General features: G+C 41.1%; 1 protein-coding gene and 1 long non-coding RNA gene across 3 annotated transcripts in view; one reads left to right on the top strand and one right to left on the bottom strand.

The window, feature by feature from the left end:
• The window catches only part of LOC140324067 (uncharacterized), a 33233-nt gene extending 30579 nt beyond the window's left edge, over nucleotides 1-2654 (bottom strand). For both annotated transcript variants that reach the window (XR_011919482.1, XR_011919481.1), the window contains exon 1: nucleotides 2544-2654. This is a non-coding gene — a long non-coding RNA (uncharacterized lncRNA). The remainder of the gene's footprint in view (nucleotides 1-2543) is intronic.
• The window catches only part of DLG2 (discs large MAGUK scaffold protein 2), a 767759-nt gene that overhangs the window by 382334 nt on the left and 363262 nt on the right, over nucleotides 1-22163 (top strand). The window lies entirely within an intron of this gene.

Genomic DNA, 22163 nt, shown 5'->3' with positions numbered 1-22163 from the left:
TATTTAAGTATTTCCTACTTATACACTAATAAACCATATCCATGTATACCCATATATGTAAATTCTTTTCCTATCAAATCCATAAAACTTATGAAATTACATGAAATGCTGTGCAAGTGAGCTATCGACTATCTTGTTCTTATTGCCTCTTAAATGTTTCCCAATATGTATTCTCAGTTATGTTAATTCTCAGTGATGTTTATTGAAAGGAAAATTTGATAGATCGATCATTGTAATATTCTCCTTCCTATTTCCTATTCCTCCTCACACTTGGGGAGACAGGGCCATTAGGGGCGCTATGGCTTGCGCGGAAGTGGGCTAAGCCCTGGGAAGGGCCAAGGTGCAGAGTTCAAGCAGTAACCAGGTCTTCTCCAGAGCCTCTAGCAGTGACGATGTTGTGCTGCTGGTACTGCCAGGTTGCAGTCTTTGGGCAAACCAGGGTGGGCAGGATGATACACATTACCAAATCATTAAGCAGTAGAATAGTCAAAGAAGGCTGGGGTCAAGGCAGGCAGCAAGCAAGAGAGGCCAGGACACAGGCCAGCAGTCAAATACCGGGGATCCAGGAAACAGACACCAGTAACACAGGGGCCACTGCAGACACAGGGAACACAGGAGACACTCAAAGCACCTGGAAGGTGACAGAGGAATATCCACAGACAGAGAGGAACACTGGAACAGCACAAGGGAACTGGCTGGGAAACAACAGACTGGGCAACAAGGGGTTAACACAAGACCTGGATAAAGGAAATGCAGAGGAAATTAAGCACCAGGTATACATTAACTAGCCCACAGAATTAGGGGCTTGGCACCAGTGGAGACATGTTGCACGAACACTGAGTGCTGTGTCTGAGCTAGTTAAATAGCCAGGGATGATTAAGAGGCTATTTTCTGATTGGCCAGCGGATTGGGCTAAACTGATAAAACTTGGGAGCGTAAGCACACCCAGAGTCAGAACTGCCCGCATGCACAGGAGAGAGATGCCTGCACTTTAGTGAAGAAGAGGTAAGCGTGACACCTATATTGACTAAATTCTAACTCGGGAACTTCATTGTTGATTCATTTCTCTTTCCCTCACCATGGCCCTGATTTATTAAAGCTCTCCAATGCTGGGGAGAATACACTTTCACCGGTGAAGCTGGGTGATCCAACAAACCTGTGATGGATCTGGTCCAGGATTCAAAGCATTTGCTAGCAATCTATTCCAAGGTTGCTTGATCACCCAGCTTCACTGGTGAAAGTGTATTCTGTCCAGCCTTGGAGAGCTTTAATAAATCAGACCCCATGTGTCTATTCTTTGTACTACCACCAGTGTTTGTTCTTACATTAGATTTCACAATCTTCCAAATTCATCATCACTTGACTCAATAATTGTTTTGCTTCCTAGATTGTCTTGAGGATCCTCTCCTTGATTTAACCCTCCCTCTTACCGAGGAGAGGTAAAAATTTTCCTTTTTCTCCAAATCCTTTGTATCCCTTAAAAACATAGATTGTTTGGTCTGTCCCAAATATTTTGGTCCTGATCTATTTTGATAGGTCCCCTTTACATTTCAGAAATGACTTATGTTCTATGTAAAGGTCCAAGGTGGTAAAGGTGTGAATTGTTGGTTGTCAGAATTTCAAGATAAAAGTTTTAAAATGGCAATATAGGTGGAAGACAAATGGTGTTTAAAGCTCCCATCCTTGTTCAGAGATAGTTGTCAGAGAAGTTGCCCTCTCTGTCTTAAATATTTATTTTCATGGAAAAAATGTCCCTTTTCATTTAGAATTAGGAATGCCAAATCTATGAATGTGACTGGCTACAAATAATTATACAACGACCTGGATGAATGAGAACCTTCATAGACATGCAGCATCTGTTCTGTTATTGTAATGTTCATTACTACTAATTTGTAGTTTATGTATACTTTTATCCACTGTGACAAAAAATCTACTATTCCATGGATGTTCAACTGGAGTAACCCCTTTAGCTAAACCTTTTGGGTATCTTTCCCATTTGAATATATACCTCCAACAAGGAACTAGCCCATTTTAATTCAGATGTTTAGCAAATTCTTTTTCTGATTAAACTTCTTTTCCTATTACTCCACACATAATTTTGGTTTTGCGTTCCACCTTAGGAAAGTTGACTTAATCTTCATATCAAAGTCATCGCCTGAATTGTATGTCATATCATGTCCAGGATCCCAGCACTCCCACCAACAATATTATCACATAAAAAAAATAGCGGAGGGTAAAAACTGTGGGGCGTTCTTCTTAAAATTTTACTACCAAACACTCTTCAAAATTTACAGAATGAGGAAAACTGAAGCTTTTTGACAAAACTGCATCATATATGGATTATTTTTCTGCAGTTAGACCTCTAACTAGCAAATATTTTGCCCACTGCCAATAATTACTATATACCATTACAGAAAAATGGCCATATGGTATATGTTTTAAAATAATCTTCTACATTACGAAAAACCCACATTTACCCCTCTTAAAAATTGATAATTATGTTATATCAAACTAATTCCCGGACCATCGCTCCATACACTTACCTCAAGCCCAAACAGAACACAATCTTTCCTTATACAAGGGCAACTCATCAGCAGCAAAGTCCATTATCAAATCACCCAGCTGGTGTCCATCGATCCCAAAAGTTTTCTCAAAACACTGCACTTTCTGCATTAAAAGAAACAATTTACTTTCAAACTGAATTCTGCAGACCGACACCTAAAACAGTTCATTTAATCCTCATTCAAATTGCAAACTTCATTAAAAGCTGCTAATGGGGATTTCCGGCCATTTTTTTAGCTGACACCATTCCATAGCAGTAACATTTAGTGCATTAAATGTCAGAGATGTATCAACATTGGTAGCAGTTGTAGATGGAATCAGGTATTGACTCAGATTTCAGTTATTTAGCCTCGGTTTGGAATTCCAATGTTGGATATTCCTCATAAATACCTATCCATGGCAAGCCTAGGCTCCTCCAGTCCAGCTCGGGGGTTATTTCCAGTTATTGCTATAGACATCCATTCTCTCACCTCCTGTACCTTGTGGGTAAAATTTGCTTTGCAAAGAATACCTAATTACATACAATGAAATGTAAAAAAATAAGAAATTCCCTGCACACCAATGGATGGTTAGGGTCATCAGAGCTCCATCACATTTACTAAGTTAAGGTGCATATCTCTTACTAGAAGATAATTCACTTTGCTATGTGATCAATCTATATTCCTTGTGTAAAGCAACCTGTCCCCTGAGACCACCAAACTCCTTGTACATGCTCTTATCATCTCCCATCTGGACTACTGTAACATCCTTCTCGCTGGTATTCCACTAACCCGACTCTCTCCTCTACAATCTATTATGAATGCTGCAGCCAGACTCATCCATCCTTCCCTCCGCTCCTCTTCTGCTGCATCTCTTTGTAGTTCTCTCCATTGGCTTCCATTTCACCTTAGAATCAAATTCATCTCCTGTGCTTTGCCTTCAAATCCCTACACAGTTACTGTCCCACTTACATTTCTGACATGGTTAAAAAATACTCCCCCAGCCGCTCTCTCCGCTCCTCCAATGACCTACTAATGACTTCCTCACTCATAACCTCATCACACGCACGGTTACAAGACTTCTCTAGAGCTGCCCCAACTCTCTGGATGGTCTTCCTCGTCCTATTCGGCTTGCTCCTACTTTCTGTTTATTTAAAAGAGCACTCAAAACCCATTTTTTCAAACTTGCCTACCTGTCTTCTTCTGTCAATTGAAACCATCACTACTTCCCACCACTACATATTTCCTATCCTATTGTGTGTAAATTCCCCCACCTACTAGATTGTAAGCTCTTCGGGGCAGGGTCCTCTCCTCCTGTATCACTGTCTGTATTAGTCTGTCATTTGCAATCCCTATTTAATGTACAGCGCTGCGTAATATGTTGGCGCTATATAAATCATGTTTATTATTATTAATAATAATAATAATAATAATAAAGCAAACTTTTGTTGTAAACAAGGAAGTATTAGGACCCGAGAAAATCCCTTCTTTACACACAAAATGACTCATTTAAGAATCTAAGTGTAAAGCAGTTATTTTACAACGACGGCACCATATGGAGGATGATAACTGTGACTAATGCAGCCACAGACCTTTGCCAAAAGTATATATATATATATATATATATATATATATCACTAGTAAGTAGTAACTGTCGTGGCATTGAAGGGCTGTCAACCCACCTCCCACAGATGGACATTTGTGACATCAATGATTATTTTGGCTCAGGTCCCTGGATTATAAAATACCAAAACCTAAACTAAAGGAAAACCTAAACCCAAAACTTAACCAAGTGGTGGAACTGCCTAATGTTAAAGATTTAGGACTAAACCATGCTAGAATTACAGTCCACTGTCCACTGATGAATTGGTGAGAGTACCCCAATACCCTGAATAAATAAATAGGACAATGGGAAACAAAGGACAGTCAAGATTCCCTTCCTAAAACTGTTTTCTATTTCTGGAACCAATTTGTAGACCAGCTTGGTTTTATAGACTCAGGCACCAGAGATTCACAACCAACCTTAATTGGCCAACCACAAATATACACAACAAAACTCAAACTACTACATTGTGACTTATGTTTTATTGTAACTTTATACCTTGTGCTGTACATTTTATACTCTTGATTACAGTGTTTATTGTTGTAACAGGTGCAGATTACCATGAGATTGGGACATTCATGTGTTATGTATACAGCATGCAAGCCATTAGCCTGTTAAACCATTCCCAATATTTAGTACAGTTTAACCAGCACCACCTCTGTGACCCTTTTTATTAAGTCCATCTTAAAAAACTTGGGTGATATACCTACTCTATACTAGCTCTACTTAAAATGTTCAGGCTACAAGTTTTAATACTTTTCAAAAAATAGTTACCATTGACATGAATTAGCTTATTATTTAACTCTTCTTTGAGAGGCAATAGAGGGTGTCAGCATTGCCTTTATTTCTGCTGAAAAACACATTAGCAGGAGGTTTTTGCAAATGGAATTTAATTTGCAAAAAAGTGAAAATTCAAGGACCCAATTCGAGGACATTTCAAGAGGGATTGGGAGGTCTGGGGAAGTAGAGGTGTTGTAATTTAAGGAAGCCTAGCAATGGCAGTCTGTTATCACTTTTAGGTACTTAACTTTTGAGTGTAGGTGCTCAGAGTTGACAAATGCCATGGTAAAATACTATTTTGACATGCCTATGGGAATTCTCGAACAGCAATACAGACAGAAATAGGAAATGTTTAATTAATTAGTAGAGTAGGGGAAGCCTAAAGCCCTGTCTGATATTTTGTTTCTGTCTGTGTCCCTGTTTTCCTTTACCATTGTCAGTGGGATAGAAGAGTAGTGCTGATCGGTTCTTTTTGCCCAGGGAGATGTAATGATCCACCTAAGATAGTGTATACACAACATTTGAAGTTTAGAGGAAGTGGGTTGAATGCAAATGACAAACATTAAGCCCATATGTGTGCTAAATTTGTAGATTTCAGTACCTTAGATTCACTGACCTATAACAAATATGCAGATTGGGATTACTGGTTTGCCTTGAAGCTTGCCTTGAATTTGTTGACCATTCTTATTCTGAATCACTCCACACATTTAAAGTTCCAGTCCAAACCGGACTCATAATTTTATACATTACATATCCAAGTGTTAATTGTCTTCAGCAAAGTCCATTATCAAATATCCCAATTAGAGTCAATTTTTAAAGTTTTTTCACATTAAAACACCCTGAACCTGAACCCTAAAGACCAACTCGTAGAACACTTCATTAATTTCTCATTCAAATTGCAAATTGCATAACAAGCTCCTTTTAGGTAATTCCCAACATCCTTTTGGCTGACACAAATCCCCCATATGACAGAAGTATATTCAGTCACAGTTATATTCCAACATGATTTAATTTCAACCCTTCTTGTCAATGACAGGTATAGAATACTCTCCTCCAGTCCAGGTGGTGGCTACCAGTTCTTGATGAAAGCTTTTAGGTACTCCACAGCAACAACAGCAAAGTTAATTATGGGGATGAATCAACATGTCTCATTCTCACCCTTTCTTGACTTTGTCTTTTACTTCTGGTGGTCATCCCTTCTTTTCATCAAGCCCTGGAAATCTATCTAAATCACACTTTTAGGGCAACCCTATCAGCTGTGTCTTTTGAGCAAACCCCAAATTTGCTCTGGAAGCATGACCAAGTACTACAAAGGCTGTCTGCATTATAGAAGGGACAACCTCCTGGCACAAAAGACATAGTCAAGAAGGTGTGGTACTGAAATATGGTAATACATACCCATGATTGACCTTCAAGTAACCTTCAAGCTTCCTTCAAGAACTATTAACCACCAGCTGTACCGGAGAAAAATACTCTTTACCTGTCATCAACAGGCATATGTTCTGGATATCACAACTTGGAATGGAGCACAGTCCCCATCAGTAACATTTTCAGGTTGGTGCAGGAGGTGAGAGAAAAACTAAAGTCTAATGTAGCATTTGGAGCCTACATGCTTCATCAAGAACTGGTAACCACCAGCTGGACTGAAGGAGCCCATGCTATGCTCATTGACAGGTACATGTGCAGGATATCCATAATTGGACCAAAGATTGCTCAAGTTTTGAAATAGCTGAAATCCAAATCAATAATTGATTCTGACTATACAACCACCACTAATGTTGATACATCCACCATTGAATCTACTAATGTTCGGGTTGTGAAATGGTCAGCTAATAGGGTGGGCGGAAATCGTTGATAGCAGATTTTTATGTGGTTTGCAATTGGAATGAGGATTCAATGCACTGTTCTAGATGTTGGTCCACAGGATTCGATTTAAAAGATAGGAAATTGTTTTTTTAATGGGGGAAAGTGAAGAGTTTTGAGAAAACATTAAGGATCGATGCACACCAGCTAGGTTATTTGATAATGGACTACTGATGAATAGCACTTGTATGAGAAAATGGGTCCAGTTTACGCTAAAGCTAGGCATGTGGAGTGATGGTCCAGACAATGATCTGCTATGAAAACATTGTAAAATTTAAAAAGGGATAAATATTGGTATGTAACTATAGAGGATTATTGTGATGCTACCATAAAGGTGAGATTTTATAATAATCTATAAATAATAATCTATAATAGGTACTGCAGATAACTCAGTGTTCAGTAACCACCTGGCTAGTCTTGGGTAGTTACCAAAAAGTTGTTTCACAATACAGGGGCCACCACCCACCTATAGCTCCTTCCCATCCAGCTTAAAATATTTCTGGGGACAATACTGAACTTAAATACTAGAACACAAACCAGTAATCTGCCAGTCCTTTTGGTCTCTCTACTACAATGTCGATTTTTGTATTGTCTTATATTTCTTACTCGTGGTGGTTGAAGGATTGGCCTGCTGCAGAAATAGGAAAATATATATTACAGTTTTCTCACCAAGCTCCGGTTTTAATACATGTTAATTATTATCCTGCAGTGTCCCGTGATGCCCTTTGGCACCCTATTGTATCTACACACAGCCACCCACACACAAATGCACACACTTGGGTTTGCATGCATTGTGCAGCTCTTGATAAACCTCTGCACATTTCCAAGCTGTTTTCTGCACAACTTTATAATAATGAGTGGTTTGCCTTGGGCCCAGCTGTGTCTTCGTGCAGCACAGAAAGCACGTTGTAACCCTTTTCATCACTTGTACTCAATTAGACATTCAAGTTTAAAAAATTTGTCCATTACAATAACATATTAGTAAGACCTTTACATATTTAAAGAATGGGGATCAGGCAGAGCATTATAGCATAAAGGGTCAGGTGAGGTCCCCTCTGCAAAGAGCATTCTTACCTGTCTGATCACCGGCTCATTTGTCAAAATTCGCTGAGCTGTGCAAGTCAGGATACTCGGCACATCCTAGATTCCCCTGCATTTGCCAGGACTGTATGAACTCCTGAACACCTTATGGGAGTTACTTCACCCTGGCACTGCCAATCAAGAGGGCTGAAGTTCAGAATGAGGAAGTGAAAAAGGAGGAAGATGGGGACATCCACAATGGAACAAGGACAGGAAAGTATAAATAGGATTTGATTCCGGTTTATTTTGCTGACTTTAAGTTAATTGCAAAGCCCCCTTATGTCACCAAAACATCAGGTACGCTAGTGGGAACATGTCAAAAGTTAAAAAACATGTTTTTATTAAGGTAAATTCACAAAATAGTTAAAGCGGCACTAAAGCCACACTACTAACCTATCCAAACTCCATTGCAGGGCGCTGCCAATTTTCTTTTCTTCTCCTTAACTGAAACAATCTTCGGCCATCTTGATTGGCCATACCGAGATGAGATACCATGCCTTCCCAGCACATGTAAAAGAAGCTGGGATTCCTTGTTTTCCTTGGCTTTTACACCAGAAACCAAGAGCGATCATAAAAGTAGGGGGGATTATTGTATAAAGGACATCCCCTGTCCCTTTTTGCAATATTGATCTGCCTGATTAAGCATTTGTAAAAGTGGAACTTCGGTTCAGTGATTGGTGTATAGCAGTCACAGGCTGTGGGAGGGTTCAGACCTATCTGGGCTTACAAGAAGCAAGTTGAGCAATGCTGACCATTAGACTAAAGAATCAGATTTGCTGGATCATCCAGGTTTTTTATGATAGTCTGTCTCTCAAATCATAGCTTTAATAAATCATGCCCAATGTTTTTTAAAATGTCCACTTATGTCACCCCATAAAAAGAAGAACAAGGAGCCTTCATGGCAGGATCACTAGTTATTAGTTTAATGCAAGCCATTATGGTGTAAAAGCTGCTCTGAGATTTTAGCAATCATGTTTACAAATACTGTTTAGATAATCTCGTCCTTTGTATGTTTGTATATTTGAAGCGTACTCTGCATTTTAGGCTGCCAATAGTACTCAACCTGCCATCACATCCTTTCTATGGCTGGATAATTCTCCAGGGCCTAATAATATGAATGTGAATTACTGCATGTCAAAACAGCTCGGAACAGTTGGTTATCAGGTACAAGAGGGCTGAGTCATGTTGTTGTTCTCCTGGATGGTCGGAGAGATTTATTGCTGATCTGGAAGGGGAAAGGGTAAATTGCATCGGAATGAAAGAAAAATATCTTCCAAGTAAAGAGGAAATATACAAGACCCTTAAAATGACCCTAGGAAATGTCAAACAGGATCAATTTTTGATATCTTCGATCTTTGCTTTATTCATGGGCCATGACTATCTAAACAATTTTCTTATTTGACACATTCAGTAGTGTCAGATGTCTGTGTCTGCTGTTTGGTGCTGGGGTTTCTTCCATTGACCCCTACTGTGTCTTGTATTGGAGGGTCAAAGTAGCTACAGACGTGGGCCAGACATCTGATAATATATTGCTTTGCTTTGTAAAGGGCTATGACCATCTAAAGAATCATCACATTTGACACGTTCGTTAGTGTCGGATATCTGTGTCTGCTCTCACTTTAGGCTTCCTCGGGGGATTTGGGGGAAACCAGTGACAATATGGCTGGATTATAGGGGATGTCTTGCCAAAGTGGGGGCAGTTGAGGAGAGAAAAGCAGTTGAGGAGAGAAAAAAGCAGTATGTATATACTATCTTTAATATGGGTATAAAAACTATTTTGCCATACGAAATCCCTTGCTTTCTTTCCTCCTTTATTTTGATTTACTAATATAAGGGGTTTGGCTACTGTACATAATCTTAGTTGCATGGGAACACCCACTCTTTATACAACTAATGTATCTTACATCTTTGCTTTGATCATGGACTATGACCATCTAAAGCATCATCACATTTGATACCTTCGGTAGTGTCGGATATCTGTGTCTGCTGTCCGGTGCTGTGGTTCCTTCCATTGGACCCCAACTGTGTCCTGTATGGGATAGTAAGAAAATCTATAAAGTGCAGCAGGAACCTAGTGTCCAAAAATGAGCATAGAAGTCTTCCATATTTGCCCACCATTGTGTCTACCCTTGGACATCTGTTACTTTCTAATGAACACCGAAGCAGGCCTATACCAGTACACACAATCCACATTGAAATCCAGTGGGCCATGGGACGTGGACTTTAAAGCTGAATTCCTAAATCAAGCAGCTTTTTCTCCCAGATCCCATTACATGCATTACTTCCCATTCCATTATTTTTGTAGAAATCGGTTTTTGGCAACCAGTGAGGTCATCAGGATTGTCAGCTATAAAGCTTTCCTTGATGCATGTAGGAAATTGCATATATGAGTGGTGTAATTACTAATGGTCTGGTTGAAACATAAGGAGAATCCTGTCCTCTTTTAATTAAACAAAATTTAACACAGCTTTAAGGCATCCCAAGCATGTTATTTAAAGTATTTGTGTATTTTTAGTGTTGCCCATGAAGCTGCATAAACAGAATCTCTGCCATGGCAGTGCCAGGCTCCCCATCATTGTTATGACAGTGGTCATGCTCTAGCAAAGCAAAGTTTGGTATTTTCACCCATCTCTTTCACAAGCTCGATGAAATATTACTGATTAAATGGCACTGATGTCTCAATGTATTTGGCTGTATAAGTGTTGTTCTTCATACAAGGCTGTATTTTTTATCTTTGCATAAAAACAGGTGTTTTACGGGAAGCGCATGTTTAAATTTTCCTTTCCAAAGATCCCATGTAATGATGGCTGAATAATGATGAGACTTAATTTATTTGATGCTGGAAGTAAGACATGAATATTAATTATTAGTCTTCTAAGCATGAATTTATTATTTTACATCATATTTAATTTCAGAGTTGTCAGTGCATCACTAGACTTAATTTACCAGTGATTGCATATGGATATTTTGGTTAACTGATGATCATGTCAGAAGTAGTCACCAATAATAATATATTATTATTAATTTTTTATTAATTAAATTTAGAGCTGTATTCCCCATAATGACAAGGGCCCAAGGCGGCACGGTTGGAGGGGCAACACAAGTAGCTCCACTAGTTTTTTTCTTATTATTTTGCGAGTTGATTATACCCTGAAGTTGGCTGTTTCATACCTTGTGCACATTTTACTGTGTTTTGTTTTCTTTAAAGTGTTCAGCTTGTGATAATTTATAACCTAAAGTTCAGGAAACATGACTCAACCATTCTCAGCCACACCAGTGTTCCTCCAGAATTTCCTAAAGGTCCCTTGAAGTAGTCTGATTAACCTTCTTTCAATGATTGCTGCATTTTTCCAGATATAACGCCACTTGGTAGCACCATGACACCAAAGATCTTTTCTGGCAGTCTGTAAAGGTGACATATGAATCATCACTGCATGGTGCATTATTTAAAGTGGCCAATTGTAAGAGTATGCTTATCTGGTCGGTAAAGCCATGCTGTGTGCCACGGCAGTATTATACCCTGTATATTCTGTCCAGCAACGTCACTTGCAACAGCAAGGAGAATAAAAAAACTAGCAGCATCCCCAGCTTCCCTTTAGCCGTGCAGCCTGATATGTACTTTTTCAGCATCCCCAGCACATACTCCGAGGCTGGGCACAGCTGAAGGGGATTTTAGGACCAGATTAGTCCCTGGCTTCATCCTTCCCTGCCATTTACCGTCTAGAATTTTATAGCCTTTCTGCTTGCAGTCCCCAGTGTCTGTTGTAGTGTTAAGCTAGGCTGACTTTCTGCTGGTGTGTTTTTTCATTAGATTTAATGTTGCGGATTCTGCTTGTTCCTGACCCTGTGACTGTATGTTGCCTAGACCAACCTTTTGCCTGTGAACTCGACCCTGCTTTTGTCTTCACCCTGTCCAGTAAACAGATTGCCCATGTATGACCTCTGGCTTTGTATTCTGGACTTGCCTTTGTTGGAATCTTGGCACTGCATTATCCGTGGGCTGCTGGTCCTTTGTAAGTTCTTCTCCACATGCCATCCTTTGTGCACAGAAGTCCTGGGGGCAACGGTGTGCTAGGACGGTTCAACCAGCCTCCTGAGGCTAAACGAATACTGTAGCGTTAGATTGGGGGACTGATGAGCACTGGGGCTGGACCAGGGCCTTACACCACTAGAGTAAGGGACATTTTTCTCTGACCCCCCATAAAATTGGTGTTAGCATGGGTCCTAGCTCCTGGAAATAATTTTAGGCCTTCCACTGGGGAAAAAAAAATTAGGAAAGGATGAATTAACCTATCTTCCTTGGCTTTTATAGTTGAATGGAAACTGTAAATATAAAGCAGATGGCTTGGAGGCAAATGGTCCATTATAATATCCAGTGGCAGTGATAGCCAACAGTAGGCAGAATGATTTTAAACCTCCCCAGCCAACTGACTTAAGACCCCTGTGGGGGTCCCTGTAGGCTGAGAAGAGTCATGAGCCCTAGTGCTCCTGTCCAGTACCATCTGTACCTTCTGGTTCCGGGAAGGGCATGAAATTTTATAAGTGATGCTCAATCTGACAGAATAAAGGTAATCAATGAGAAGAGATATATGGGAAATGGAAGCAGCAAATTTCCAGCCTTTCGGGGGGGGGGGGGGGGGGGGGTTACCTTAAACTCCAGAAGACAAAATGCAGCTCTGAAATCATTACATGAAATGTCTTTTTTTATTGCAAACAGTGCTTGGTTTCCACATCTTGCTGTCCCTGTACAACAGAGCCCAGACTAGCAAGGACAGAAACAGCACAAATCAACATGCTGATAGGAAAAGAAAGCAGAGATAAACTCAACATTCTGCTGCTTCTTCTATACCTGTCCAGTCACTGGATCAGGTACAAGACCAGTAAGTGTTGCAAAACTGCAGCAGAAAAAAATCTAATCTCCTGTCTGCTAGACTGGGCTGTGTTGAGTGCTAGAACTGTGAAAATCTCAAAACTGAATGCATTAAATTAAATTATCTGTGTATTTAGTAGTTCAAGATTTTGAGATTCAGCTTTAAAATATGCAAAGGTTTTTGTGGTATATTGTTACAATTAAAATACAAATTTCCATTTCTAATATAAAGTTACATTTTAGGCATGCAGAATGATTAGTGATAATGATTAGTGTTACCCACCAAATCTTATCCTTGTTAGCAGCGCACACCCATTGCAACTGTCATCAAGGCTGACACGTATATAAGAAGCAGGGGGTGAAATGACAGCATTGTACCAGCCAATGCACCCTCCCAGCCAGCTGACACACACATGTAGTCAGTACAGTCTCTGCTCAAGAGCTGCAGACAAGCATTTGGCTGTGAGCTGGATGCACAGACTCCTCACCAGCCAAAAGAGCCCCCTTGCTAATAATATGTAAATATACCTGCAGGCTGCCTATCTCCGGCTACCCACGCAGTCCATTATTCTTCTTCTAGCTGGGAGAGATCCTAGCTGCATCTCCCAACCTATTCCAAAGCAGAGACACATTCCAACCAGGATCTCTGTCTGAACCCAAACATGTTTACCTCTATCTGGTACGCCAAGAAATTTGGACGCCGCTTCATCCACAACGCCAGGAAAGCCAAACTCCAAAAGGTAAAGACATACAATCACTTACCTTGATATAAAGTGGACCTGTTACTGAGAGATGATGGAAGCTGCCATTGCTGAACTCTTTATAATAGCCAGGATGTAAATCCAATCTTTTGGTTTGGGCTGCACCAGGTAACTTACCGCAATTAGCTGAACACCTGAGCTGCATACTCATTCTGGGTTACTGATGCAGAAAGTGTGAAAGCTAGAGGATCAGAACACTAACCAGACAAGGGGTATATTATAGAACCAGGTCAGCAATGGCATCTGTAGCCCACAGTACAGGTCCTCTTTGTCTTGTGTTGGTCTTCAGTGTCTTCTTGTAAGAAGGGTCATCATCATCATCATCATAATCATCATTTTATTTTTTACTCTTGCTGAGTAACCAGCAGTGGAATAGTTGTGATTTGGGTAATTTTTGTTTAAATTTGTGACTCTGTAGCAAAAAGTTTCATTAAGCCGGGGAGCACTGCGCAACAGACATACAGTGTTAGAGAGAATTAACAGAATTGGTGATAAGACGTTACTTTCATTCATGACGGACGGGAAATGGTATTCTTGGTGATAGTTTGCACTACTTTAATGAGTCGGGGTGATATGCAAAGTGCAATAAAAACCTGAAATGTTAAAACCCACAACAATATTGTAACCTTTTATCAGCCTATAGCAATCAGAGAACATGAGATTAATATTTGGCTGCAGCAGTTCCTTTTTGTTTTTTTTTTCTATTAGAATCAGTTCCTAAGCTCTGCTATCAGAGAGGCTCCTAAATCATATTCTACAATCTGTGGGAATATCAGTGATAAATGTCTGGGTAAAAAATATATATATATATATATATTGTTTAATGGCTCATTAGGATCTTGGCTTCTTGGTGCATTGTGTTTGTACATGGGCATTAACACTTGCTTTTTCATGGGTTAACATGCTCTGTATAAAGAGAGCTGGCTGACAACAAACCGAAACATCCAAACAACAGACATGCAGCTTTTTTTTTGTTCCAAAGCAACACAGCACAATGTATGTAGTGTACCAAATGTTGTGGTGCACAGCAATAATTTTTTTTTGGGGTGGCATGGCCATTGCAACGTGCTAACATACCCTGAATCAACATGTGTTGTCACAATGTCAGTGGTGTAACCCTGAAGGAGTTTAAACCCTTTTTGTCACCCCTATTGATTAGAGCTTTGATACTTTTAATATCTCCCAACTTAAGACAGCTGTGATGAAAATAGATATTGCATTAATGCACATGGCACCAAGGCATGGCCATCCCAAATCCTAGGACAGTCCAGCCAAATATGGATGATTAGGGTGTATGTACTTGTAAGGCACATAAGAACAAGATATTTTATGTATTAATATACCTGTAATCTCTACCTAACCCATACAAGAAGACTTACCTACAATACTGTTCTCTCTAGCCCCTTTTAGCCGGGTGCACCACCCAGCACTTTCCAGTAACCACCCAGCTGTCTTTGGGTGGTTACTTAAAAGTTACAGGGGCTGCCACCTGCATACAGCTTTCTCCCAGCCAGCTTAAAAACATTTCTGGGGAAAATTCTGCACAGCTTATCCCTTAGGGTTTATTTAGCATTTCGTGGATTAAGGTGCACGGCAATAAGTCAGCTCAATTATTTACAATGGGCTAACAGAGAACCTCAAAGCATGAGAATGTATACTGCATCATTTTTTTTAACACGTTGGGCATTTGATTTACATTCAAAAAAAATAGTGTCGCATTTATGTGCACTATTGTGAATCTCCGTAAGACATGGCAAAGCAAACATGATCCTTATACCCAACCTAACACCACACCCCAGATTTATCAAATGATGAACTAGCACTCAGAAAATGATGTGCTACAACACCTGTCTACCTGGTACTATATCAAAGAGAAAAAGGTTTGCCAAATATCAGTGCCAAAATAAAAGTAACAAAATGCAGTTGTTCATCTGCAGATTACTTGGCTTGCTTTTAATTTTTGATCCCTTATTAGCATTGGGTTAATCTTTGTTGCTTCAATTTAGGTTATGAAGGTGATTTATGAGAAGTGGAGATGTTTTCTTTAAGAATCAGATTTCCTTTCTAGGTTTACCTGGACAATAAAGAAATCTGTTCCCTGCAGATGAAAGCTCCATGTTTTGTTTGGTCCCCTTTGTGCCGTTGTTTTCTGTACAAGGACGGGTTTCCACACCAAGAGAAAATAGCAGTTAATAAGGGGTTAAATGTTTGCATTCAATTTATAATTTTAACATTTGTTATCCTTTATTTTACTTCCCAACCTTTGCGAACAGGGAATGGCAAACCCCTGCCAAACCCCCCTTTGCAAAATACATCCCACATTGGGGAGATTTGGGATGTATGGAGAGCGACAGTCCTTCCAAAAAAAGAGACAGTTTGGAGGTATTGGGAGGAACCGTTCCTTCAAATCATAGACAGTTGAGTGGTATGTAATTTTTTTCACTTTGTGATTCTGCACTTATCACAGTACCTGTCCTAGGGTGACAACACTCACTGCACTATAGCTGAGGAAATAAAGTGTTGTCACCCTGGATAGTGCTCACAACAACTATACCAAGAGAGACGTGTTTGGTTTTACACAGAAGATGAAAGCAGATTATATTGTTTGAAATTTTAGTTCAACTTGCAGGAAGTAAAACTGGATTTCCAAAACATCAACAGGTATTTTCCACTACTTACAGAAAATATTCTTAGCCAGAAAATGCCAATTTGTAATTAATTATGTGGAGTACCTGCATGCAATGAGGGGAACACGGGATAAGGTAATGGTTCATCTAGGTAAAACCATTCCTGATTTAAATTAGAGTTTAAACCTGCTGCTAACTGATGTGGAATATTTAGACTTTTTGTTTTCTCAGAATCTTAGTAAGCTCAGATCTAGCGCCGGCAGCCCAGAGGTTTTGTAGGGCTTTGGAAGGGATAAAGCCTCCATCCCTACGTCCTCATCTTACCTGGTAGCCTGCTGCTCAGGGGTTTCTCTCTTGTCTTTTCTCTCGTTGCTCCCCCCCACCTCCCCTCTTTTTCTCTCTATTTCTCCCCTTTCTCTTATTTCTCTTTTCTTTTTCTTTCTTCTATCTTTCCTTCTTTATTTCTTTCTCTCTCTTTCTCTGTTTTCTTCTCTGTGTTTCTTTTCTTTCTCTTTTTTTGTCACTCTTTTTTTTTCTCCCTGCTCTCTCTTTTTTTTCTTTCTTCTCTCTTTCTTTTCTCTCTCTTCTCTTTCTTTTCTCTCTCTTCTCTTTCTCTCTTTCTTCTCTCTCTCTTTCCCTCTCTCTATATCTCCCTCTTTCTCTCTTTCTTTCTTCTCTCTCTTTCTCTCTTTCTCTTTCTTTCTTCTCTCTCTCTCTCTTCTCTCTCGTTCTTCACTCCCATTTTTCTCTCTCTTCATTCTTTTTTCTCTCTTTCTTTTCTTTCTCTCTCTTTCTTCTTTCTTTTTTTCTCTCTCTTTCTTCTCTCTCTTTATGTCTTTCTCTCCCTCTTTTTCCTTACTATTTTTTCTCTCTCCTCTTTTTTTTTCTTTCTCTTCTCTCTATTTTCTCTCTTTGTTCTCTCCTCTCTCTTTTCTTTCTTCTCTCTCTTTCTGTTCTTTCTTCTCTCTTTGTTCTCTCTTTCTCTCTCTTCTCTCTCTTACTTCTCTGTTTTTTCCCCCCTCTTTCTTTTTCCTTTTTCTTCACCTCCCTCTTTCTCCACACTTTCCTTTCTCTTTTTTATCTTCTCTCATCTTCTCACTCTTTTTCTCTCTTGCTTCCCACTCTGTATTTCTCTCCTCCTCTCTTCTGTCTCTTTCTTTCTCTCTCACTTCTCTCTATTTCTCTTCACCTTTTTCTTTTTTCCCTCTTTTCTCATTCTCTTGTTCTCCCTCTCTCCTACCCCTCTCTTTCATTTTCCTCACTTTCTCTCATTTCCTTTCTCTCCAACTCCCATGCTCGGTGAAAATGTTGACTGCTCATAGAACTATATATAGGTAAATGTGTTGCCTATTTGTACTGGGGAATCTATTAGGAACACCTTGTTAGTAAGGATCTGACCTAAGTTTTATTAATGGCTCACAAAAGCTGATGTTTTTCTTCCCCCAATCTCTTGACTTGCTGTGCCTGCACTTGACTGAGGTATACCAGAGCCTTTTAAACCTACCTGCACCACCTACTCCACCTTTTTCCTCCCCCCATTACCATACAATAACACACTGACACCTGCGGGTATGGTAAAATTGGCCCTATGACTGTTTATTAACATAACAATGACAATATATCCATTCCTTTTAAACTTTATTAACTATAACATTATCCATCTCAGATGGACAGGTATTACCTCAATTTACCAAATTGACAGTGGATCTGCATTTATATATATACATATGTCAAGCTCCTAGGTGCCACTCTACAGCCTCGGGAACAATATCAATACCGCATCTCCACACCAAAGTTAACACCCCTTATCTCTCCATTAACCAATTTTGGAGACCGCATACCAAAGATGGCTCTCTACACTTCAATACTTTTACACCCATGTACACAAAACCCCCTGTCCTTGAGGACCTCACACCGTCACTGGGCCACAAGTGTGACACCTTACACTTGCACGCCCCTCCACACCCGCAGGCCCCTTTCTATCCCCTCTTGCAATCCCAAAGTCCACAAATCAATCCCTACCACAATCAAGTGTACATCATCAGTGGAAAATCCGCCTCTAATTCCCTATGTCTCACCCCAATCCCTTCATTTCTTGCAATAAACCTCCCCACCCCCCTGTTTACCTTAGCTCTAGCCTTATTTAGCTGCACCACCGACCTTGCCAACCTCCAACATGTCCTGGCCACTATGTCTGACCACACTACCATAATATTTGGGAAGGCCGCCTGAAGACGTAAGAAATCCCATTTGATATCCCCTATGAGTTTTCCTTATTGTCCTGACACCCAAATTATTTCCACCCGCATGAATTACTACAACGTCAGGTGTACTATCCAACCTAGAAAACTTTTGGATCTCGGGTAACACTCTGCTCCATAACACTCCTGGTACCCCAATTCATGGAAGCACCCCCATCCCCATGGGAGATTTCCAGTTGCCGTCCATTAGGCCGAACTGCCGCTGGCCTAGCACCCTAGCAGATGTAGGAATGTCCCACAATCCAGTTTAAACATGGAACTGCTCCTAAATGAAACAAAAAACACAAGACCAGGAAAATTGTGCAGTACCCCCTCCTATCAGCAATCCCCCTCCCCACACACAACTTTTTCTTAAACCTCAACCAGATGCGACCTGAAATACAGCCTATAACGCGCGACTTCCACCTGCCAATCTTTTTAATCACCTTCTCCTTCAATCCCCATCTAGCCGCCTCAGTGGCTGAACAGATGCGGAATAAGTGAGATGCATATTCCTATCAGCCTGTCCCTAAACATTTCCGAAATACTGCCAGAAATTGATACCTTGACAATGCAGACCCATCACCATGAATCAACAAGAGGCTTCCACTTGCAGGTCGCAACTGCAAAAACTTTTTACAGTCCCCATCAGGCAAACCCCTCCCCCCACAGCACCCTTTTCCTTCTTAAAACCACATCCCTCCTTATAGGTTTTTGATCGCCGAAGATACACCACCTTATCTTCTGACCAGGCAACATCGTCCACCAACACCTCTCCAACCCCTGACTTCGACATACTTACCAATTTCCCAATCCGGAACCCTTCACAATTTCCCACAACTCAGGCGGGCAAAGGACCCCTGCTCCAACTCCGGAGCCAGCCCGCGAAACCCCCGCCACTGCCACTGTGATAAAGCATCTGCCACCATGTTAGATACCCCCGGAATGTGAACTACCCACAGATATACATTATATCGCAAACACCCTGCCCATCGGCATAATTTTGCATGCAAAGTTAAGTTTGCCCAGCAGCTGGCGCAAACGCAACTTTTTTGTGCCTGCTGCCTCTACAGTCTTCCCCTGCAAATCTCTCAATTTATCCTCCGATAGCCGAAATTCCATTGTCATAATATCGATCACTATGCCCAGGAAAAACAGCTTCGTCACAGGACCCTCAGTCTTTTCCAGGGCTAACGGAACCCCAAAACGGTCTGCAACATATTGCATCATGCTCAACAGCACGCTGCAGATACGTGACCCTGGGGGGCCCACGCAGAGGAAATCATCTAAGTAGTGTAGCACAGAGGGGACCCCCACCAATCCTTTACTACCTATTAAAAAAATAACTAAAAGTTTCAAATAAGGCACATGACACTGAACAGTCCATAGGAAGACAGCGATCCACAAAGAACCTCTCCTCCCATGTACAGCCCAACTACCTCTGACTCTCCAGATGAACCGAAAGCAGGCGAAAAGCCACTTCTTTGTCTACCTTGGCTAAAAGTGCTCCTTTCCCATACTTCTGAACTCATCTAATTGCCTCAAATGACGCATATGACGCCAAACACAGCTTGGGATCAATGGCTGCATTAACTGAACCCCCGATTGGATAGGAGAAGTGGTGAATCAATCTAAACTTATTAGCCTCCCTTTTGGGCGCCAAGCCCAATTGGGACACCGCCAAACCGCCGACCGGGGAGTCCATAAAAGACCTCACCTCGTGCCCCATACTCATCGCTTTGTACAATTTTGACCACACGACCTCAGGGTTTTCAGCTCACCCTCCAGTAGGTGGTCCTCTTCCTCTTCTTTGGCTGGGCAGCCGCATCCAGCAAAAAGGCTGGCACCACAGATGCTGCCCTTCGGCTTCCTGGTTCACGGTAAGTGCTCACTTCCAGTTACGCACTTCCGATGATGTCACTATGCCCAGATATGACCTGGCCGGCCATCTTGGTAGAGGAAGCTCCTCCCGCCCTGAAATCTCGCAAAATCACCGCCATCTTGGAAGGGACCACACCGGACGCCACGTTCCTGATTCCGAGACCACAGTTGCACAGTTGTGACCACTTCTCCTTGCCATGGAAGGGCCACTGACCGCACCTGGGAACAGGCCAGCACCCGCACCGGGTCTCCGCTTCTATGGCTCCACGGCTGCTTGTCCTCGGTAAGGCTGCATGCTCCCACATCCCTGTAGATCCGGAGCGCACCCGGAGCTTTGGGGACCCCGGGCTGCACCCCCTTGGGTTCTGCCCTGATTGGGGATTCCTCCCAGCGCCCCCCGCTACTCCAGTAGCAGCGTGTTTCACGGGGCAGTCTGGAGGGTCCCTAATGGGGCTCCCATTGCACCGGTGAGCCCTGGGGACCTCTGGACTCAGGCACTCCAGAGGCCTTGGCCTCAGAGGTCATGCCAATTCGGGGTCTGGACCACCTGATGGCATTGAGGTATTCAATCTCTCTTTCAGCAATCCAGGACCCTGGGACACCGCAGCGGCCTGCAGCTGGTGCCCATAACGCCTCAATAGAAGACATGGTAAGTACAGCGCTCCAATCTCTTCTCCTTCCAAACAAATTTCTGACCTCCTCCTCTTTTTTCTCTATTTTATAAACTTAATTTTATCCCACCTTTTTTTCCATTATTGACATATCCTGACACTTCTATCTGATCAGACCACTCACACCCCCCTTTCCACATAACCTATTGGCCTACCCCCCTCAGTCATGCTGGCCCACGCCTTTCTCCCTTGCCGAAGGCTTTTTGGGCCTCACTTATCTGTCTGTTTATTGATTTAAAGGATAAACCCACTTTGTCCTTACATGGGTGTCCCTGTCCCCTTACAACAACTTTTACTGCTATGAACAAAACCAAAGAAAGAAAAACAGTTTGTCTTCCAATACTCAGCATTATGATCAGACGCCTTATAGTTACGCAGTGTGTGGTTATTTAATTATACAACAATTCAGGATTTGATCATATTTGTAGCATCTTGTAAAAGGCTGAGCTTCATTACAAGTCTCCCTAACCAATTGTTACATTTCCTTGTTTAAATCTGTGAACTTTAAATTATTTATGTAAATGACTCGGGTTGCTGAATACATTTAAAATGTCATTGTAGTTCAATTGTGTATCGGAACAGTGCCATTTTTTAAATTATTTTTTATACCAAGCCTTTAGACAGCGATGTTGCTATTCACGACATTTTATACAGTTCTTCTGAAAACCGAACATTCATTAGGTAAAAGCGTTCAAGGTTTTGGAATATAACCATAATATGTTATTTGGAAGGCGTTTCGGGAAAAAGTCACAATTTAATTCTCAGCTCAAGGAAATGTGCAGAAAAAAATGTCAGAAAATAAGTTTATTATCACTTTTTTATGTTCTGTTGCTGATGATCGTGAGATGATTGCAGCAGTATCTATAATCTGTCAATATCCAGCAGAACTGTATTTTTTGTTTAATGTCAAATCAATGTAACTCATTCTTTAATTAGCTACCTCCAAGATTTTAATACAAGATATATTGTCTGTAACAAGTGCACTTGTAAGCTAACCCATAGTGCCCTGGAAATCCTTTATCTTGTCTTTTTTCAACCCCCCATCTCAGGTTTCATATAGACCTGTTGAGTGCAGTAGTATTCAGAGCTTTGGTTGCTGGGTTAATCTGTAGACATTTCAATGACAAATTGAGGTAAAGCCCAATCAGATGAATGAGGCTGGTCAATTTTAAAGGCTGGAGACATCTAGTGGTAAAAAGGATTTACTACAGGGTACAGCTTTGGATTAGTTGTGATTGCAGCATTAA

Source organism: Pyxicephalus adspersus, chromosome 1, assembly GCF_032062135.1.
Source record: "Pyxicephalus adspersus chromosome 1, UCB_Pads_2.0, whole genome shotgun sequence".
NCBI lineage: Eukaryota > Metazoa > Chordata > Amphibia > Anura > Pyxicephalidae > Pyxicephalus > Pyxicephalus adspersus.
This window is presented reverse-complemented; position numbering and strand designations above follow the sequence as displayed.